The following is a 23186-nucleotide window of genomic DNA, read 5'->3' as shown; positions in this document are numbered from 1 at the left end:
CTAAGTCCAGAAAACCAGAGCAGTTGGCAGCTATCGGATTGCAGACCCCTGATCCTATCACAACAACTAACAGTAGCCGTGGGGGGTTCCTACGATGCCCTAGACCCCTCGATCACAGCCGGAGAATTAAATAGGCCTACAGAAAGAAAGGGGAACTCTAAACTGCCCCAGAGCAGACCCCAAAGCAATAGGCAGCCCCCAACATATAATGACGGTGAAGCAAGATGAAAACACCAACACAGACAGAAAGATAGACTGAGCAAAGACGGGGCCCAAACTACCTAGATAGGAAAGGACAGGAAGGCTGCTGTCTGCAATCCGTGAAAAACCCTATGAAAATAAGAGCCAACAGACTGACAGTGAAAAAGGCCCTGAAGACGCTAGGCTTCAAAAAAGCTATGTCAGTACTCAGGAATATTCTGAAGACAGAGCAACAGGCAAAAGGAGATTCAGCTCACCCAGCAGGGAATGGCAGAATTCAGAAAAGCAAGGAAAACAAAAACAAAACATAAATGCAAAAGGCAAAGCAGAAAACTTAGCTTTGGGGAAGCAGGAATCAGACTGGTGTCCTAGGAGTCCACAGAGAAATCACCCGCAGGGCAGAAGGGCGTCGGCAGCCTTATATCCAGTCAGTGACTCCACTCAGCCAGTCATCCTCATTAGTTCCAGGTGCCTGATAATCAGGCTCACTACCTTCCTTCACCAGAATAGGGAGTTCACCAGACCCCAGTGACGAAGGGGAAAATGAACTCACAACAATAACTACTATAATACTGCTATTATGTACAAGAATATAACTACTATAATACTGCCCCTATATACAAGAATATAACCACTATAATACTGCCCCTATATACAAGTATATAACTACTATAATACTGCCCCTATGTACAAGAATATAACTGCTATAATACTGCTCCTATGTACAAGAATATAACTACTATAATACTGCTCCTATGTACAAGAATATAACTACTATAATACTGCTCCTATGTACAAGAATATAGCTACTATAATACTGCCCCTATGTACAAGGATATAACTACTATAATACTGCCTCCTATGTACAAGAAAATAACTAGTATAATACTGCCCCTATGTACAAGAATATAACTACTATAATACTGCTATTATGTACAAGAATATAACTACTATAATACTGCTATTATGTACAAGAATATAACTACTATAATACTGCCCCTATGTACAAGAATATAACTACTATAATACTGCCCCTATATACAAGAATATAACTACTATAATACTGCCCCTATGTACAAGAATATAACTACTATAATACTGCCCCTATATACAAGAATATAACTACTATAATACTGCCCCTATGTACAAGAATATAACTACTATAATACTGCCCCTATATACAAGTATATAACTACTATAATACTGCCCCTATATACAAGTATATCACTACTATAATACTGCCCCTATGTACAATAATATAACCACTATAATACTGCTCCTATGTACAAGAATATAACTACTATAATACTGCTCCTATGTACAAGAATATAACTACTATAATAGTGTCCCTATGTACAAGAATATAACTACTATAATACTGTCCCCTCTGTACAAGAATATAACTACTAAAATACTGCTATTATGTACAAAAATATAGCTACTATAATACTGCCCCTATGTACAAGGCTATACAGTTGTGCTCAAAAGTTTACATACCCTGGCAGAATTTTTGCTTTCTTGGCCTTTTTCCAGAGAATATGAATGATGACACCAAACCTTTTTCTCCACTCATGGCTAGTGGTTGGGTGAAGCCATTTATTGTCAAACTACTGTGTTTTCTCTTTTTAAATCATAATGACAACCCAAAACATCCAAATGACCCTGATCAAAAGTTTACATACCCCATTTCTTAATACAGTGTATTGCCCCCTCTAACATCAATGACAGTTTGAAGTCTTTTGTGGTAGTTGTGGATGAGGTTCTTTATTTTCTCAGATGGTAAAGCTGCCCACTCTTCTTAGTAAAAAGCCTCCAGTTCCTGTAAATTCCTGGGCTGTCTAGTATGAACTGCGCGCTTGAGATCTCCCCAGAGTGGCTCAATGACATTGAGGTCAGGAGACTGAGATGGCCACTCCAGAAACTTCACTTTGTTCTGCTGCAGCCAATGACAGGTCGATTTGGCGATTTGGCCTTCTGTTTTGGATCGTTGTCATGTTGGAACGTTCAAGTACATCCCATGCGCAGCTTCCGGGCTGAGTAGTTCAAATTTGCCTCCAGTATTTGCTGATATCGTGCCGCATTTATCTTTCCTTCAACTTTGACCAAGTTTCCTGTACCTTTGTACCTCACACATCCCCCAAACATCAGCGATCCACCTCCATGCTTTACAGTAGGAATGGTGTTCCTTTCATCGTAGACCTTGTTGCCCTCTCTCCAAATGTAACATTTATGGTTGAGGCCAAAATGTTCAATTTTGGTCTCATCACTCTGAATTACCTTGTTCTACAAGTTTTGAGGTCTCTGTGCTGTTTTGCGTATTGCAGGTGAGATACTTTGTGGAATTTGTGCAGTAATGGCTTTCTTCTGTCGACTCGACCATGCAGCTTTCATTTTTCTTCCTTATTGTGCATCTTGAAACAGCCACACCACTAGTTTTCAGAGAGTCCAGTATTTCAGCTGATGTTATTTGTAGGATTTTCTTTGCATCCCAAACAATTTTCCTGGCAGTTGTGGATGACATTTTTGTTGGTCTACCTGACTGTGGTTTTGTTTTTACAGAGCCCCTGATTTTCCATTTGTTAATCACAGTTTGAATGCTCCTGACTGGCATGATCAGTTCCTTGGATATCTTTTTGTATCCCTTTCCTGTTTTATACAGTTCAACTACCTTTTCCCGTAGATCCGTTAACAATTCTTTTGCTTTCCCCATGACTCACAATCCAGAAAAGTCAGTGGCTGGATGAAAGATGCAAGAGTCTGTCTGGATCCCAGAAACTCACTCAGCTTTTATGCACACACACTGATTACATGCAATCAGGTCACAGGTGAGGATGTTACCTTTAGTAGTCATTCAACCCCATTTGTGTCAACTTCTGTGCATGTTATCAGGCCAAAATCACCCGGGTATGTGAACTTTTGATCAGGGTCATTTGGATGTTTTGGGTTATGATTTAAAAAGAGAAAACACAGTAGTTTGACAATAAATGGCTTCACCCAACCACTAACCATGAGTGGGGAAAAAGTTTTGGTGTTATCATTCATATTCTCTGGAAAAAAAAGGCCAAGAAAGCAAAAACTCTGCCGGGGTATGTAAATTTTTGAGCACAACTGTAACTACTATAGCCCTGCTCCCTATGTATAGGATTATAGCTATGGGACTATACAATGAATGTCTGGTAGTATTAGGTGTATGATTTTCTTTACCTTTTTCACTATAATTACTTCATTGTTACATATACTGTAACTTATGAATTCATACTGAATATTTTGTGTTTTTTTTACAATTAATTTTATTAAATTATCAATATTTTATCCTGGAGGAGTGAGGCAGATATAGTGTAGGATGATATTTGAGGAAGTTTGTGGCTCAGACCTGCCATGGACGGGTCAATCTAGTGCATTCAGAAAGATCTCCTAAGCCTCTCCGGGTAATTAACTTTGGGTAAAGGTGAAACCAACAAAATGTTCAGCCAGAATTCTGTTCTAGAAATATGCTGTGGATTTATTGTGGCTCATAAACATAAGAGTCTGACCGCGCGATGGGATGATTTGTTGTAATAGGTTCCCAGGCTCTCACCTACTCTCGCCAGGACGACATCTCAGGATCTCCCATCTACATGGAAAGTTACTCTCTATGTCTTTCTTTTGGAAAGTGGCGCTATTGTAGCTCTGTGAAACTGTACCTGTACCCAATGCTACTTTTATAATTCCTCATTTCCAATTGACTTTGGAATCAAAGAAGTGCAGTCTCTATGTATTATCATTGAACACAGAGGCTCCCACATTCCTCTATTATCATGGCTGATGGGGTTCTGTCATCTGCTCACAAACTAAAATTGATTTGGTCTGATTCTGAGTTACCTCCTGTATTATACTCCAGAGCTGCACTCACTATTCTGCTGGTGCAGTCACTGTGTACATACATTACATTACTGATCCTGAGTTACATCCTGTATTATACCCCAGAGCTGCTCTCACTATTCTGCTGGTGGAGTCACTGTGTACATACATTACATTACTGATCCTGAGTTACATCCTGTATTATACTCCAGAGCTGCACTCACTATTCTGCTGGTGCAGTCACTGTGTACATACATTACATTACTGATCCTGAGTTACATCCTGTATTATGCTGCAGAGCTGCACTCACTATTCTGCTGGTGCAGTCACTGTGTACATACATTACTGATCCTGAGTTACATCCTGTATTATACTGCAGAGCTGCACTCACTATTCTGCTGGTGCAGTCACTGTGTGCATGCATTACATTACTGATCCTGAGTTACATCCTGCATTATACTCCAGAGCTGCACTCACTATTCTGCTGGTGCAGTCACTGTGTACATACATTACATTACTGATCCTGGGTTACAGCCTGTATTATACTCCAGAGCTGCACTCACTACTCTGCTGGTGCAGTCACTGTGTATATACATTACATTACTGATTCTGAGTTACATCCTGTATTATACTCCAGAGCTGCACTCACTATTCTGCTGGTGCAGTCACTGTGTACATACATTACTGATCCTGAGTTACCTCCTGTATTATACCCCAGAGCTGCACTCACTATTCTGCTGGTGCAGTCACTGTGTACATACATTAGAATCATAGAATCATAGAATCGTAGAGTTGGAAGGGACCTCCTGGGCCATCTGGTCCAACCCCCTGCTCAAAGCAGGATTCGCTAAATCATCCCAGTTAGATGTCTGTCCAGCCTCTGTTTGAAGACTTCCATTGAAGGAGAACTCACCACTTCTCGTGGCAGCCTGTTCCACTCATTGATCACTCTAACTGTCAAAAAGTTTTTTCTAATATCTAATCTGTGTCTCCTCCCATTCAGCTTCATCCCATTGCTTCTAGTCTTTCCTTAGTCCTTAGTCTTTACTGATTCTGAGTTACATCCTGTATTATACTCCAGAGCTGCACTCACTATTCTGCTGGTGGAGTCACTGTGTACATACATTACATTACTGATCCTGAGTTACATCCTGTATTATACTCCAGAGCTGCACTCACTATTCTGCTGGTGCAGTCACTGTGTATATACATTACATTACTGATTCTGAGTTACATCCTGTATTATACTCCAGAGCTGCACTCACTATTCTGCTGGTGCAGTCACTGTGTACATACATTACTGATCCTGAGTTACCTCCTGTATTATACCCCAGAGCTGCACTCACTATTCTGCTGGTGCAGTCACTGTGTACATACATTAGAATCATAGAATCATAGAATCGTAGAGTTGGAAGGGACCTCCTGGGCCATCTGGTCCAACCCCCTGCTCAAAGCAGGATTCGCTAAATCATCCCAGTTATATGTCTGTCCAGCCTCTGTTTGAAGACTTCCATTGAAGGAGAACTCACCACTTCTCGTGGCAGCCTGTTCCACTCATTGATCACTCTAACTGTCAAAAAGTTTTTTCTAATATCTAATCTGTGTCTCCTCCCTTTCAGCTTCATCCCATTGCTTCTAGTCTTTCCTTAGTCCTTAGTCTTTACTGATCCTGAGTTACATCCTGTATTATACTCCAGAGCTGCACTCACTATTCTGCTGGTGCAGTCACTGTGTACATACATTACATTACTGATCCTGAGTTACATCCTGTATTATACCCCAGAGCTGCACTCACTATTCTGCTGGTGCAGTCACTGTGTACATACATTACATTACTGATCCTGAGTTACATCCTGTATTATACCCCAGAGCTGCACTCACTATTCTGCTGGTGCAGTCACTGTGTACATACATTACATTACTGATCCTGAGTTACATCCTGTATTATACCCCAGAGCTGCACTCACTATTCTGCTGGTGCAGTCACTGTGTACATACATTACATTACTGATCCTGAGTTACATCCTGTATTATACTCCAGAGCTGCACTCACTATTCTGCTGTGCAGTCACTGTGTACATACATTACATTACTGATCCTGAGTTACATCCTGTATTATACCCCAGATCTGCACTCACTATTCTGCTGGTGCAGTCACGGTGTACATACATTACATTACTGATCCTGAGTTACATCCTGTATTATACCCCAGATCTGCACTCACTATTCTGCTGGTGCAGTCACTCTGTACATACATTACATTACTGATCCTGAGTTACATCCTGTATTATACCCCAGAGCTGCACTCACTATTCTGCTGTGCAGTCACTCTGTACATACATTACATTACTGATCCTGAGTTACATCCTGTATTATACCCCAGATCTGCACTCACTATTCTGCTGGTGCAGTCACGGTGTACATGCATTCAGTACATGAGCAGATGTATGTATCACATGTTGTACAGTAATCAGAGCTAGTGTATCTAAGCCACTAATTTATGATATTAATCTGGTGTAGTGTATCAGGTGTGATACTATGTGCAGAGTTGGTGTATGAAATGGAGCTTTCACGTTGGATTCAGACCCCGCTCAGTGTCCCACATCGGGGTTTATGTCTGACCCTCCGGATGTAAATGCCCTGCAGGGCCATAGACTGTACTGCTGGCGGCACAGTGGACGTGCGCTCTGTCGTGCATCATGTATGAGTGGAGACGACTCAAACTTGATCACAATGTGAAAGCATCCGAAGCCAATAATATGTGATACCGCCTGCTGAGCCGTGTATCCAGCGTCGGACTGGAACACCTTGGGCCCACCAGAGAAAATCATTCTTGGGGCCCACTATGTAGCTGCATAGAGTTAAATACCAGACCACCAATTGTGCGGTAAAACACGCTAATATCTGGGTATAATATAAGGTTGTACATGTCTTAATTATGTAGCAGGAGTTGGGGTAGCCCCCTCATAGAATATAAAGCAGCCCCCTCACATAGTATAATGCAGCCATCTCATAGAATATAATGCAGCCATCTCATAGAATATAATACTGCCCCCAACATAGGGTATAATACTGCCCCCCTCATAGGGAATAATGCACCCCCTCATAGGGTATAATGCTGCCCCCTCATAGGGTATAATACTGCCCCCCTCATAGGGTATAATACTGCCCCCCTCATAGGGTATAATGCTGCCCCCTCATAGGGTATAATACTGCCCCCCTCATAGGGAATAATGCTGCCCCCTCATAGGGTATAATACTGCCCCCCTCATAGGGTATAATGCTGCCTCCTCATAGGGAATAATGCTGCCCTCCTCATAGGGTATAATGCTGCCCCCCTCATAGGGTATAATGCTGCCCCCTCATAGGGTATAATACTGCCCCCCTCATAGGGAATAATGCTGCCCCCCTCATAGGGTATAATGCTATATAGATATATAGATATAGAGTTAGATAGATATAGATAGAAAGATAGATGTAGAAATAGATAGAGATAGATAGTAGATAATGGATAGAAAGTAGATAATGGATAGATATAGATAGAAAGATTCATAGAGATAGATAGAGATAGATATAAAGATAGATATAGAAAGAAATATAGATAGATAGATAGGTAGATAGATATAGAGATAGATAGAAAATAGATAATGGATAGATAGATAGATAGATAGATAGATAGATAGATATAGATATAGAGAATAGATAGAGATAATAGATAGAGATAATAGATAGAGATATACAGATATAATAATAATAATAATATAGACATATATAGATAGATATAGAGATAAATATATATAGATAGATGGCTATAAATAAAAATAGATATAGAGATATATAGAGATAGATAGATATAGAGATAATAGATATAGAGATAGATATAGAGACAGATAGATATAGAAAGATAGATATAGAGATAGATATAGAGACAGATAGATATAGAAAGATAGATATAGAGATAGAAATAGAGATAATAGCTATATATAGAGATATGTATAGAGATAGATAGATATAGAGTTAGAAAGATAGATATAGAGAGATATAGAGATAGATAGAGATAGCTAGATAGATAGATGGATAGATAGATAGAGATAATAGAGATAATAGATAGATATAATAGATAGATATAGAGATAGATATAGAGATAGATGGATAGATCAATAGATAGATAAAGAGAGAGAGATAGAGATAGAGATTGATAGATAATGAGATATAGATATAGAGATAGATAGATATAGAGATAGATATGGATATAGAGATAGATATGGATATAGAGATAACAGATATAGAGATAGATAGATAGATAGATAGATAGATAGATAGATATAGAGATAGATAGATAGATATAGAGATAATATATAGATAGATATAGAGATAATATATAGATAGCTATAGAGAGAGATATAGAGATAGATATAGAGAGAAACAGATATATATATAGAGATAGATAGGTAGATAGATATAGAGATAATAGATATAGAGATAGATAGATATAGATATAAAGATAGATAGAGATAGAGAGAGCGGTAGATAGAGAGAGATAGATATAGAGAGAGATACAGAGATAGATAAATAGATAGAGAGATAGATATAGATATAGATAATAGATAGAGATAGATAGATAAAGATAGATAATAAATATAGAGATAACAGATAGATATAGAGATAGAGTAAGATAGAAAGATATAGAGATAGGTAGATATAGATAATAGAGATAGCTAGATAGATATAGATAGATATAGATAGAAAGATAGATATAGAGATAGATGTAGAGATAGAAAGATAGATATAGAGATAGAGCGATAGATAGAGATAGATATAGATAATAGATAGAGATAAATAGATAGATAGAGAAAGATAGATAGATATAGAGATAGATATAGAGATAGAAAGATAGATATAGAGATAGAGATAAATAGATAGATAGATATAGAGAGAAATAGATATAGATATAGAGATAATAGATATATATATAGAGATAGATAGATATAGATATAGAGAGAGATAGATACAGAGAAAAGATATAGAGATAAATAGATAAAGATAGATAGATATATAGATATAGAGATAGAGATAAATAGATAGATAGATATAGAGAGATATAGAGACTAGAGAGAAATAGATATAGATATAGAGATAATAGATATATATAGAGATGGATAGATATAGATATAGAGAGAGATAGATACAGAGAAAAGATATAGAGATAAATAGATAAAGATAGATAGATATAGAGATAGAGCGATAGATATACAGAGAGATAGATATAGAGATAGATAGAGATAGATATATAGATATAAAGATAGATATAGAGATAGATATAGATATAGAGATAGAGCGATAGATAGCGAGAGATATAGAGATAGATAGATACAGAGAAAAGATATAGAGAAAGATAATGGATAGATAAATAGATAGATAGGTATAGAGATAGATAGATATAGATATTAGATAGAGATATATATAGATAAAGATAGATATAGATGGTAGCTAGATAGATAATAAATATAGAGATAATAGATATAGAGATAGATAGACATAATAGATAGATATAGAGATATATATAGAAAGATATAGAGATAGATGTAGAGATAGAAAGATAGATATAAAGATAGAGCGATAGAGATAGATATAGATAATAGATAGAGATAGATATAGAGATAGATAGAGATAGATAATAGATAAAGATAGAAAGATAGATAGATATAAGAGAGATAGAGAGAGAGAGATATAGAGAAATAGAGATAGATAGATAGATAGATAGAGACAGATAGAGAGAGCGAGAGAGATATAAAAAAAAAAACAAAACACAATACTCACCTCTCCTCCTCGCTCCCACGCTGATCCCGGCCTCAGTGTCAGGAGCTGCCCCCTCTGCCAGACACACAGCGGGTGCGCGATGTAGTGACGTCATCGCGCACTGGCTGTGAGTCAGGAGCAGAGAGGACTGAGGGCGGCGCCGGCCCTGATGCAGAGCGGCTTACTGGGCTGGGGGCGGGGCCTCTGGGGGTGGAGACCTGAAATGATATGCTTCGCAGTGAATATTCATTTCTCTTTAGCAGCGGGACAGGGGCTCCTGCCTCCTGACACCCGCTGCTGCTCCGCTGGCAGGGGCCCCCATAGCAGCTGCATGGTGTGCGACACACCACTGGCTGGGGGCCCCTGGAGCAGCGGGGCCCTAGGCAACTGCTGGCCCTGTATGCCAGCAGGTGCCAGGGCCCACCAGATGCCAGGGCCCACCGGAGAATCCACCGGTTCCCCGGTGGGCCAGTCCGACGCTGCGTGTATCTAATCCTCTCCTGTGTGATACTGTCTGCTGAGCTGTGTATCTAATCCTATCCTGTGTGATACTGACTGCTGAGTCATGTATCTAATCCTATCCTGTGTGATACTGACTGCTGAGCCGTGTATCTAATCCTATCCTGTGTGATACTGACTGCTGAGTCATGTATCTAATCCTCTCCTGTGTGATACTGTGCTGAGCTGTGTATCCAAGTGTGCTGCTGTCTTCTCTGTATCTAAGGCCTCTTTCACACTTCCGTTTTTGACAATCAGTCAAGATCCGCCAATTTTGAAAAAAAAACCGGATCCGCCATTTTTCTTTGCGGATCCGTTTTTTCCCCATTGACTTTCATTATTGGCGGATTCTCTCTCTCTTTCCCCCGGCCAGCGGTTCCTTTAAATTTCCTCATTTTCAGGATCCGTCTAAAAACGGATCCTGTGCCATCCGTTCACATCAGTTGAGAACGGATCCGCTTGTCTGCCTTTTTGGCGGATTTTAACTGATGCAAATAACTGAAGTGTGAAAGAGGCCTAAGCTATGATGTGTATTACCATCAGTTGAGCTGAGCCTTGTAAGTGATATCAGTGATACTGTCTGTGGAACGATGTATCTAAACCTATCAGGTATAATACACTTCTGACCCAAAGTATCTATATCTCTGCTGCTAATGTGATGCTATCTGCTGAGCTGTGTGCCTAATCTCATGTATCTAAGCCAATCATGTTTTCAGACTGTGTCGGAGACCAGGTTGTGCTATATGTCCCTTTCTGAGATCCCCAGTCCTTTTCCAGTACATGGAGCCTGTGTCTAGTAATCCATATCCTTGTGGGTATTAGGAGTTCTGCTCTGGAGCAGCAAAACAAACATCCTTGTGGAATATGCCATCTGTGTAAACTGAAATCATCTCTTTGTTCTGCAGATTATGAAACATGTGACTGTGTACCCAGGACCCACAATTTAGCCTGTGCTTTCCCTTACCTGGGACTTGCTACTGGCGGGTGAGTGTAGCCTTTGCCGCAGCTGATAGGCCGGAGTCACACTAGCGAATAAATCGGACAAATGCAATGCGATAAAAAATCGTATTGCACTCGTCTCAAAGTTATTCTATGGGGCAGCTCCCATCATCCGAATTTTTGTCAGATCTTTTCCTCGGACCTAGACACCGATTTTCGGAACGGACTCGGCAATGCAAGTCTATGGGTGCGATAAAAAATCGGATTACACACGGACCACACATGTGACTTGCTATAAAATCGCACCCGGTGTCCTTTAGAAAAGCTGGCAATTCAGTGCGTGATACAGTAAACTCACACTGACAGGTTTAATAAAGAAACCAAAGAATAGATCTAGACACATGGAATACATATATATACATACATGTCATTGAGACACACACACATATATATATTTATATTTCATACAGTTCTTCATAGCAGAATAGCCGCTAATTCAATTGCCGGCTTCTGTCAAATCATTCCCCAACCCGACATGAAATGACACATGGGTTACATACAGTAAAGCATTTCATTTCATGGTTTTTTTTTATATGTCCCTGACTAATAATTAGATGAGGGTTTGTGTGCAAAATTTGGGACGTCTAGGTGTTAACTTAAGGGGTTAATTTGTTGTAAAAAAAAAAAATGCGTGGGCTCCCGCGGTCAAATCGCAACCAGAGAGGTAAAGCAGGTGAGTGAGGGCAGATTTTAATAGCCATGAGAGGGACCATTTTTTTGTGCCCCCCCCCCCCCCCGGCTACAAAATTCTGCCCCCAGACACCCCAGATAAGGAGCATCTATAAGATGTGCCAATTCTGGCACTTATCCTCTCTATTCCCATTGCCCTATAGTGGTGGCGAATGGGATAATATAACAAAGGGTTAATGTCACCATTCGATTGTAAGGTGACAGTAAGCCGATTAATAATGGACAGGTGTCAATAAGACACCGATCAATTATTAACCCTATACTAAGAAAGGGTTAAAAACCACACACAGACATTATATTAAAAATATTTTAATGAAAGAAAGACACCAAGTTTTTGACAAATTTTTATTCCTCTGGTAATCCAAAATAAAACCATGACCTGCAACAAAAATAACATAAAAAAGCAACTATATCCTTACCTCTCCGCCGTTCAGTCATGTCCCACGCTGCAATCCATCACAAGGGGTTAAATAGTTTACAATGAGGAGCGGCGCTAATGCGACCAGCCCCACTGTCAGCTGCTTCAGAATGAATTATTTCAGCTCTGTGCAGCCTCACCCTCTCAAGGCTATTAAAATCTGCCCTCACTCACCTGCTTTACCTCTCTGGTTGCGATTTGACCGCGGGAGCCCACGCATTTTTTTACAACAAATTAACCCCTTAAATTAACACCTAGACGTCCCAAATTTTGCACACACACCCTCATCTAATTATTAGTCAGGGACATATAAAAAAAAAATGAAATGAAATGGTTTACTGTATGTAACCATGTGTCATTTCATGTCGGGTTGGGGAATGATTTTACAAAAGCCGGCAATTGAATTAGCGGCTATTCTGCTATGTAGAACTGTATGATATATATATATATAGATATATATATATATATATATATATGTGTATGTCACAATGACATGTATATATATATATATTCTATGTGTATATACAGTATCTATTCTTTCGTTTTGTGTTTTAACCTGCCATAGGGATCCATTATATGTCCATTTTGCAAGCCTCCGAGAAAATATCGCCAGACGGATGTCAAACGGATGCTTAGATGCGAATAAAATCGGATCATTGCAGGAAATTCGGATGACAGATGGATCCCTGGTCAAGAAACCTTTGTGTGATTTCGGTCAGTCAAAATCGGACCGATTTTTTTATCGTTGTGTGTGACTCCAGCCATACTAAGTTCAGTCCATGTTCCTGTAATGGGTGACGCCAGGGCACACTGCCCTCGGGCATTACCACTCAGAAAGTGACCAAGAGGGTAAAAGTCTCAATAACAAGGGTCTAATTTAATCTCTGATGATTATTGGACACTTTTCTAGGGGAAGGGGTGTACAAACTTAAAGGAGTTTATGAAACATTAATAATTGTAATCTCTTCTTAGGTCATCAATATCAGGATCAGGGCAGATCCAACTCCCAGGAATCATGGACCAGCTGATACAAGGGAGAGTGCCGCATCAAATGTGGAGCAGCGGCACACACTCCCATTCAAGTAAATAGAACAGAGCTGCAGTACCATTTACCACCACTACACAGTGTATGGCGCAGCTCCACTTCTGGGGCATTGGGGTCCCATCAATCAACTGATCGATGGGGGTGTTTGGAGTTGGACCACAGTCGGTTTAATATTAATGACTTATCCTAAGTCATCGATATTATGGTCACAGAAAACCGTTTTAAGTACTAAAGAGGTTCAGGACAAATATGAGGCACATAGGGGATGTCATACATCTCTGTCATACTGTTGTAAGTTTTCCACTGTACTCTGGAACAAATGTAGCTCTGCTACTGCCAAGTCACCTCTGCTGTACCAAGGCCAGCTCTGCAATGGACTCTGTGACAAACTCAACTCTGTTTTTTCTTTGAGTCAACTTTCTTCTGCTCCACCCATTGCTTTTCGCCAAGTTTTCCCTATTCCTGCTTGTTCTTCCAGTTGCCATTCTAACACAACTTTCGTTCAGTGGCGTGCCACCAATGACGGCAGACCACGTAGTTGCTATGGGGCACATGAGTCGTGGGGCCCGGTGTCAACGCCAACAACGGGCACCCCTGTGCCGTCCGGCATCGCACTTTCAGCTGTATTGTGCCTATACAGTTGAAAGCAATGATGGAACAGGGAGCCATTTGCTTCCTACTCTATCATTCTCCCTCTGTGTCTGAGCTCTGACGTCACTTCATCACGCCCGCTGTGCAGAGCAGTGAAGAGCTGCAGACCACAGGAGACTGGAGCAGCGGGGGAACAATGAGAGGTGAGTATTTATTTTCTTTTAAATCAATGAGTACATTGTGGGGGCCATTATACTGTATGGAATGCTATATGGAGGCCGTTATACTGTATGGAGCACTATGTGGGGCCCATTATACTATTTGGAGTACTACGTACGTGGGGCCATTATACTGTATGGAAGGGAACATGGGGCCCAATATATTGTTTGGAGGGCTATGTGTAGGCCATTATGCTATATTGAAGGCTATGTGTTGCCCATTACACTATATGGATGGCTATGTGGGACCTTTATAATATTTGTAAGCTATTTTTATATTTGGACCAAGCCTGAAACTTCCAGGGTGAGACACAGAAAGTGTAATGATTTGTGGCTTGCAGGGTTTTATACGTTCGATAATCTACAGACAAAATATAACAATGCATCATTTATGAATTCATCCGGCAGTGGTTGATGTTAATGGTCTAATGAAATCTGTTGACTTAACATTCGGTTTTGTGAGAGTTTTTATATTTTGTAGACAGTTAACAACTCTTATCAGATTACCCTTTTGTCACTAAGGCTAGGGGTGCTCTAGCTCTCCCTGTTCCCCAAATTACCTCTGATGGTGAAGACGCTGGGACAACGTACCTTGCTGACCTCCTTGACCAGCCCTATATCTGTCCCCTCTCCCACCCAGGGAAGTAGGGAGTAATAGTGTATGAATATACACAAACCAGACAAACAAGGAAGAACGTACAAGGATAAAGGAAAAATACCAATCATATAAATATGGATTCATAGACAACAGTGGGGAACACTGGGGAGAAAAAGGAATGTAAACCAAATAGGAGAGGAAGAGGATTTGCAAACAGCCAAAAAGTCCAAGCAACAGTCCCAGAATAATATTTCAAATGTCTCTACAAACAACCGACTCCTCCACTCCACACCAGGCAGTACAAGACTTAACACTGGCAATCCAGATTGCCAGAGGCCAGTATATATAGGAGAGGGGAGTGGCCAATACTGAACAGCAATGATCATCCAAGCAGGAAGCTTCAGAGACTCTCAGCTGAACAGTTTAACCCCTGCACAACTAACAGAAAGTGCACCATGATGGAAATGTGCTTCTAATCAGTGCGAGAGTACGTGAAATCAAACGCTGTAGTCTTCTGGCCCCTGTTGCAGTAAACCCATGACAGTCATGCTCAATTTCACAGTCTTCATTATATAATATAATGCAAGGGGAGTTCAATGGCTTTAAAATTTAAAATGGAATATATTAAATAGTGGATAAGGCATCTCGTTTTCAAGTGATTTATTGGGGTTTAAAGTTATCATAGGAGGGGGAGGGCTGAATTGACTCTAATAACCAGAGTGGGAGACAACTCCGTGAAAGATCTGACAATCTCAGGGGATTCCAATAATGAGATCACTCTTATTCACGAGGGACCTTTGGACATCTTGGATGGGGGTTCTGAATGTACTCCATTGGCCAGAATAGGAGGCAACTTTCTCTCTCTCTCCTTAAAGGATCTGGCGATATTGGGGGGTCCCACTAGTGAGATCACTTTTATCCACCAGGGACCTATGGACATCATGAATAGGGATAAAGAATGGAATTTGGTGGCCAGAATAGAAGAAAACGCTCTCTCCTTGAAGGATCTGGCAATCTCATAGGGTCGCATTACTGAGGTCACTTTTATCCACCAGGGACCTATGGAAATCATAAATGGGGTCCCGATGTTCTCCAGAGTAGGAGACAACTCTCTCTTTTCTTGAAGGATCTTGTTCTTTTGAGCTCAAGTTGCTCCTCAGAGAGACCACTATTATCATTCGGTGGTTCTGCTAAAAAAAAAAAAAAAAAAAGACCTCCTAAAGTGTCAACATGCAAAATAGGTTTCTCCTTCAGAGTAAGGTCAGGAGGAATGAGTGATCGGATATGTTAGGTGGCACCCGAATGGTAACCACAGAGATGAGCGACTCCACATATAGAACTGGTGATGCCATGACATCACGTGTGACCAGACACCTGTATTTATACTCGATACTGGATAATCTTTAATCCCACACAGTGATGTTTTACGTACACACTCAGGTTCTTGACCCACCATAGAATGGAGGCCAGTATAGGTATATTGTGTATACTGGGGGTGGCCCTGACCTCGGGGCCACATGGATACGGATTGTCAATAAACACAATTATTTCATTCTTCCTTGATCCCAGGATTAATGTTATTCTTCATCTGAAAATACAGATATTAAGGGAGTTTTCCTGTCTTGCAATTTGGGCCTCATTGCTGGGACCACCAGCTATTCCGAGAGCAAAGCTCGGAATACCATGAGAATGGGGCTTTGTAGGCCCTTCCTGATTGGAGAGGCAATGCACATGTACTGCCTCAGCTCCATTCATTGCCTGGGGGGGGTGCTGGACATATCTGAGCACTGTACTCAGCTGTTCCAAAGACATTGAATAGAGTGGAGGCCACAAATGCAACTCTCTGGTCAATGTAGGATGAGTCTAAGGAGCTCCATTCATGGTGTTCCAAAGCCAGGATTGCTGGCTGGGTCACAGCAGTCGGACCACCAGCGATCAGCACATGATCCCCTATCCATGGCACAGGGGATAATCAGATTTTTGGAGGGATTAGCCGTTTAAATTCGTGAGGATCTGCTCAACCTGATGTCGTTTTAGATCAAATTTAAGCAGAAATCTGGAACATTTTGATGGGTTCCCCAACTTTTAAGAATCACTGTAGGTTATTTATTTGAAGCAGCATTTTCATGGGTGCATTGGCTAGTGGTCAAGTTTGGACACTGAGGTGATAATTTCGAGAATGTCCTCCACAAGCTTTGTATCCAGCCATGTCATTTAAATTCAGAAGCCTCATCCGAAACATCTAGACCCCATCTGTACAACCAGTAAAGACCCCAATTCTTCCAATTGTCCCATTATTCTCCATTTTGTACTGTTGGGGAAGGCGATTATGTACTATCTCCTGTACGCTCATCCTTGGATGCCTTTAGTGTGTCCTTGGAAGAAGAGGAACAGAAAACTGATTTGGGCACCTACACTTTTGGGCATCTTATTGGGAACCAGGTTTGGCACCATATTGCCCACTACATGAGTCTGGGGAAACGAAAAAAAAAATGTAGATTTGTTCTTATGGTGAATAATAATAACCAACCCTGAGCTTCTCACCCGTCTCCTGCTGTCACTTGTAAAATTAGCTTCATTTAGAGACCCAGCGGCTTGTGCCCCAACCTGAAAAGCTGCCGAGAGCTGAAATTCACACCGAACTCCATGATTCATATAAGTGAAGCTTCGGTGCTGAAAGCTAATTATCCAGATTTATGTTCTGTGAGCCAGGGATGAGCAGGCGCTGACAGGCCACCTTGTAGGTGATTTAATACTCTGTTTCTTTCCACCTGAGTAATCATTTCCCAATAAATGCATGCGGCGTGCTCCTCACATGGGGGACCAAGGAAACAACGCATCACAGGAACTTTATGTGCACCAGGCGAGAAAACAGCACTTCATGTTCTGCGTCCCAGCAAATATCCCACTGGGAAATATGACCACCCAGCGACAATTCATATATCCGATGGAAATTGCTCTGAGTAATAGGAACGCTACATTGATCTGACACTCTATTAAAGGAAACCCATTAGTAGTTTTCTAGGAAAGTTTTTATTATCCAGGAAAAAAGGACACCATTGAGAGATGAAGCATGGGGTCCCAAAAAACAAGGGGGCTCTTTCAGATCTAGGAACATAATAATTGTTGTTGATGGCTTTTTGCTATGAGCCACTTGTATCGAAACCCCCTGCAGCCACCAACAGGGGGAGCCAAACATATATTCTCTATTATTTTATTCAATGCATCTTCAATATGCATTAAATTCCCCCTAGTGGTGGCTGCAGACAGTATCTTATCATGTATCTGTATACAGGGAGCTCCCTCTAGTGGTGGCTGCAGACAAGATCTTATCATGTATCTCTGTATACAGGGAGCTTCCCCTAGTGGTGGCTGCAGACAGGATCTTATGTATCTGCATACAGGGAGCTCCCTCTAGTGGTGGATGCAGACAAGATCTTATCATGTATCTCTGTATACAGGGAGCTTCCCCTAGAGATGGCTGCAGACAGGATCTTATGTATCTCTGTATACAGGGAGCTCCCTCTAGTGGTCGCTGCAGACAAGATCTTATCATGTATCTGTATACAGGGAACTCCCTCTAGTGGTGGCTGCAAACAAGATCTTATCATGTATCTCTGTATACAGGGAGCTTCCCCTAGTGGTGGCTGCAGACAGGATCTTATCATGTATCTGTATACAGGGAGCTCCCTCTAGTGGTGGCTGCAGACAAGATCTTATCATGTATCTCTGTATACAGGGAGCTTCCCATAGAGATGGCTGCAGACAGGATCTTATGTATCTCTGTATACAGGGAGCTCCCCCTAGTGGTGGCTGCAGACAGTATCTTATCATGTATCTCTGTATACAGGGAGCTCCCCCTAGTAGTGGCTGCAGACAGGATCTTATCATGTATCTCTGTATACAGGGAGCTCACCCTAGTGGTGGCTGCAGACAGAATCTTATCCTGTATCTGTGTATACAGTGAGCTCCCCCTAGTGGTTACTGCAAACAGGACCTTATCAGGCAACAATGTACACATGGAGCTCCCCCTAGTGGTGACTGAAGACAGAATCTTATCATGTATCTCTGTATACAGGGAGCTCCCCCTAGTGGTGACTGCAGAGAGAATCTTATCCTGTATCTGTGTATACAGTGATCTCCCCCTAGTTTTTTCTGCAAACAGGACCTTATCAGTTATCACTATACACAGGGTGCTCCCCCTAGTGGTGACTACAGACAGGATCTTATGTATCTCTGTATACAGGGAGCTTCCCCTAGAGGTGGCTGCAGACAGGATCTTACCATGTATCTCTGTATACAGGGAGCTCCCCCTAGTGGTGGCTGCAGACAGGATCTTATCATGTATCTCTGTATACAGGGAGCTCCCCCTAGTGGTGACTGCAGACAGGATCTTATCATGTATCTCTGTATAAATGATCCGTTCACCATGATTTTTGATTGTTCATTAAGTGGTAAGTGGCCTGTTTACATGGGTCAGTCACCAGGATCAAGAATTGATGTGAATACACATTCACCTATTTATCGGCCAGTGGTGATTGTTGGCCATAGTAAGACTTGGCGCCAAGGAGAAGTCTGATGCTTGATAAAGCTTTAAGACGAAGAAGGGAAAGCAGATGTAAGAGGGAGCCACCTGCTAAGTGGAGCACGGGGGGTTTACAAATTGCTAGTTGCTCCTGTAATATCTGCATTTAGGTTGATTACCATAAAGATGAGATCACATGAAGAAATTAGTTCTAGCAGACACCTTAGCAGCACATGGAGTCATTATCCTTCTGGATTTACCTGCAGCTCCAACAGCTGATAGACGGTTGAGACATAAAGTACGTTGCTAGCACATGTCCTGCACATATGACCTCCGAGACAACATGGGGGATCTGTTATCCCGATAGTGGGTGCAACTGTATCTAGCAAGCAGTCCTTAAATGTTATCTGACAGTAGGTGTGGACCCTCGTGCCCACTGCCGAGTCTCCTTGTGCCAATCTTCTGTGCCAAGGTTCCACACCTCTAATCCTTAAAGGAGTTGTCTGCTTTATAAAATGTTCAAATAAGCTTATTATTATATCCTGAGGTAGTTGAGGTGGGACGACTCCTTCTGAGGACCCTCAAATATTATCCAAAATGTAGCAAAGGCTATAAAGAGACTCTCACCTATTCCTGGAGGACCCAGCACGTCTGTACATTCAACAAACAGCCACTGATTTTTAACGAAAATTGTGTAATACTTCATTTCTCCTCCGGAGGCACCGCAGGGGAATTAAACACTTGCAAGTGGGTGCAATTAGAGATCACAGCTGATTCAGGAGGTTTCAAGAGAGCGATAATCCCTAAGGCACCTTTGAAAGGTCTGGGAGGCCTGAAAACCACCCCAACCTGTCTGACTACCCCTGGACATAAGGAGGGGGCTGGGGAGGACAGGAGCTGGACAAGTCAGACGCTGTGTGGTTATGATCGTGTGAAGACAGCACGTAAGAGAGAAGGGGAAGCATATGGACCCATTTTATCCTCTGTCTGCTGGATTATTGGGCCCTCATCTCCTTGGACATTCATCCTGTTACTGAATTGCATTCGTGTTCTGGACTACTGTATCCTCGGTGTGGTGGATTGTTTATGGACCTTTTAGTTTTGCCTATAATAAAGGTCTTGGGATTGTTCACACTTCCCTTGCTCTGTTGATTGAGTGGTATCGGAGAAGGACCCCGTGACACTACAATAACACAACGAGCATCTTTCATGTGCGGAGCGGGGCCCAGCTCCTGAGCCTTCTACATACTTTCCTCAGGGGGGGGGAAATGAATTCAGCTGAGTTGTAATAGCAGACATATCCTATGAACCAAGGAGGCGCCGTTTTCAGAAAAAATAGAATTAGACCTTTTTTCTGCTTTGATATGGCTATCATAAGACAAAATATGAAGTTTCCAAGCCCCAGGCAACCTCATTACTGGTTGCCTTTTTCCTCCACAAAACTTTTCCTCCTTTTTTTTCTTCCTTTGTAAGTGTAGCAGAGTTATTAACAGATAAATCTTCAGAACAATAAACGCTATTTGTGAAGTGCGAGGATTTCTTCCAGGGCAATACAGTCGACAGATGTAATAAAACAACAGGAATACGCCAGGCTCCCATTCATACACGCAGTTTGCTATGAATAGACCTTGGCGTGCTCGAGTTCAGGACCCTGCGCAATATATCATCACAAGTACAGGCATCGATCAGGAAATATGGCCGAGGGGTCAAAGGAGAGGATAAAAATATACAAAAAAAAAAGCAGAAAACTTCTATGGAAGAAAAAAAGATTCAGACTCTATTTTCAAGCATCGTATTCGAGATGTTGGTATATTTGTTATATTATTGTGTTCTTGGTATTTGGGCACTGTATAGCACTGAGGTCCTGGTATTTGGGTGCTGTGTAGCTCTGAGGTCCTGGCATTTGGGCACTCTATAGCGCTGAGGTCCTGGTATTTGGGCACCGTATAGCACTGAGGTCCTGGTTTTTGGGTGCTGTATAGTACTGTGGTCCTGGTATTTGGGTGCTGTGTAGCTCTGAGGTCCTGGTATTTGGGCACTCTATAGCACTGAGGTCCTGGTATTTGGGCACCGTATAGCACTGAGGTCCTGGTTTTTGGGTGCTGTATAGTACTGTGGTCCTGGTATTTGGGTGCTGTGTAGCTCTGAGGTCCTGGTATTTGGGCACTCTATAGCGCTGAGGTCCTGGTATTTGGGCACTGTATAGCACTGAGGTCCTGGTATTTGGGTGCTGTGTAGCTCTGAGGTCCTGGCATTTGGGCACTCTATAGCGCTGAGGTCCTGGTATTTGGGCACCGTATAGCACTGAGGTCCTGGTTTTTGGGTGCTGTATAGTACTGTGGTCCTGGTATTTGGGTGCTGTGTAGCTCTGAGGTCCTGGCATTTGGGCACTCTATAGCACTGAGGTCCTGGTATTTGGGCACCGTATAGCACTGAGGTCCTGGTTTTTGGGTGCTGTATAGTACTGTGGTCCTGGTATTTGGGTGCTGTGTAGCTCTGAGGTCCTGGCATTTGGGCACTCTATAGCACTGAGGTCCTGGTATTTGGGCACCGTATAGCACTGAGGTCCTGGTATTTGGGCACCAGGATAACCAGGGGAAGAGTCCTGAGGAGATAATTTGCATATTCCCAGTGCCTTCTGGGATAAGTGAAGAGTCTCCGCGAGCTCAACGATCACTGGATTTTGGCCGTTGCAGCTGAAAAGAGGAAATCGGTAAGGCTACTTTCACACATCCGGTGTGTGGGGTCCGGCGGCGTGCGGCGAAAAGCCGGGCCGCCGGATCCGGCCTGCAGCCGTGACACCGGATGTGTGTGCGGCGAGACGATACGGCTCGGACATTATTAAAGGAGCCGCAGGACAGAGGCAGCCAATGAGACAGCTGCTGAAAGGGAGGTGAGGGGAGGAGAGGATAGGAGAGGGGAGGGCAGGGGAGGAGAGGGGAGGGGGGTGGAGAGAGAGAGACATGGGGGGTTAACATTAGTGTCCAGGCAAGAGAATCTCTCTCTCTTGCTGGGCATTGTGGGGTTAACCCCACAGAGAGATCTCTCTCTCTCACCCAGACACTGTGAGTGTTAACCCCACAAGTGCCCGGCGAGAGAGATCTCTCACAAGTGTCCGGGTGACAGAGAGAGATCTCTCTCTCTCTTGCCGGGCACTTGTGGGGTTAACATTCACAGAGTCCGGGCATGCGCTGTGGAAAAAGCCGGTCCGGCGCTGACAAAAAACGTTGCAGGGAACGTTTTTTGCAGATGCCGGAAGGCTAATTTATGCCGTGTCCGGCAACAACCGGACACGACGCATAACCATCCGGCACGATGCGGCGCCCATGAAAGCTTATGGGACAAAACCGGATCCGGTGCTGGATCCGGTTATTAAAAATTTCGCCGCATTGTGCCAGATGACAAAAACCGGATGTGTGAAAGAGGCCTAAACCGCGTGCCAAATTTTGACTCATTTTTCATTGCTTTGAAATCTCTTTAATAATAACAATATAGAAGAGGCCAGGAGCCATTTGGTGAGCTGCATTTCTTGCTACATGTTCACAGACTTACCAGTGGAAAAGCCAAACTTCACATGCCACAAATGCAAGCTTGTGTCCCTGTTAGAGGAAAAGTTGCAAAATCTCGAAGAGAGGTTAGCTACATTGAAAATCATTAAGGAAGGTGAAAAATATTCAGAATTGAGAGTCCTCAGTAGTTGATACCTTTTAATGGCGAACTGAAAAGATGGTAACACATTGCAAGCTTTCGAGACTACTCAGGTC

Source organism: Dendrobates tinctorius, unplaced genomic scaffold (genome assembly GCF_039654945.1).
Source record: "Dendrobates tinctorius isolate UK_male_01 unplaced genomic scaffold, ASM3965494v1 ptg000257l, whole genome shotgun sequence".
NCBI lineage: Eukaryota > Metazoa > Chordata > Amphibia > Anura > Dendrobatidae > Dendrobates > Dendrobates tinctorius.
Note: the sequence above shows the minus strand (reverse complement) of the source record.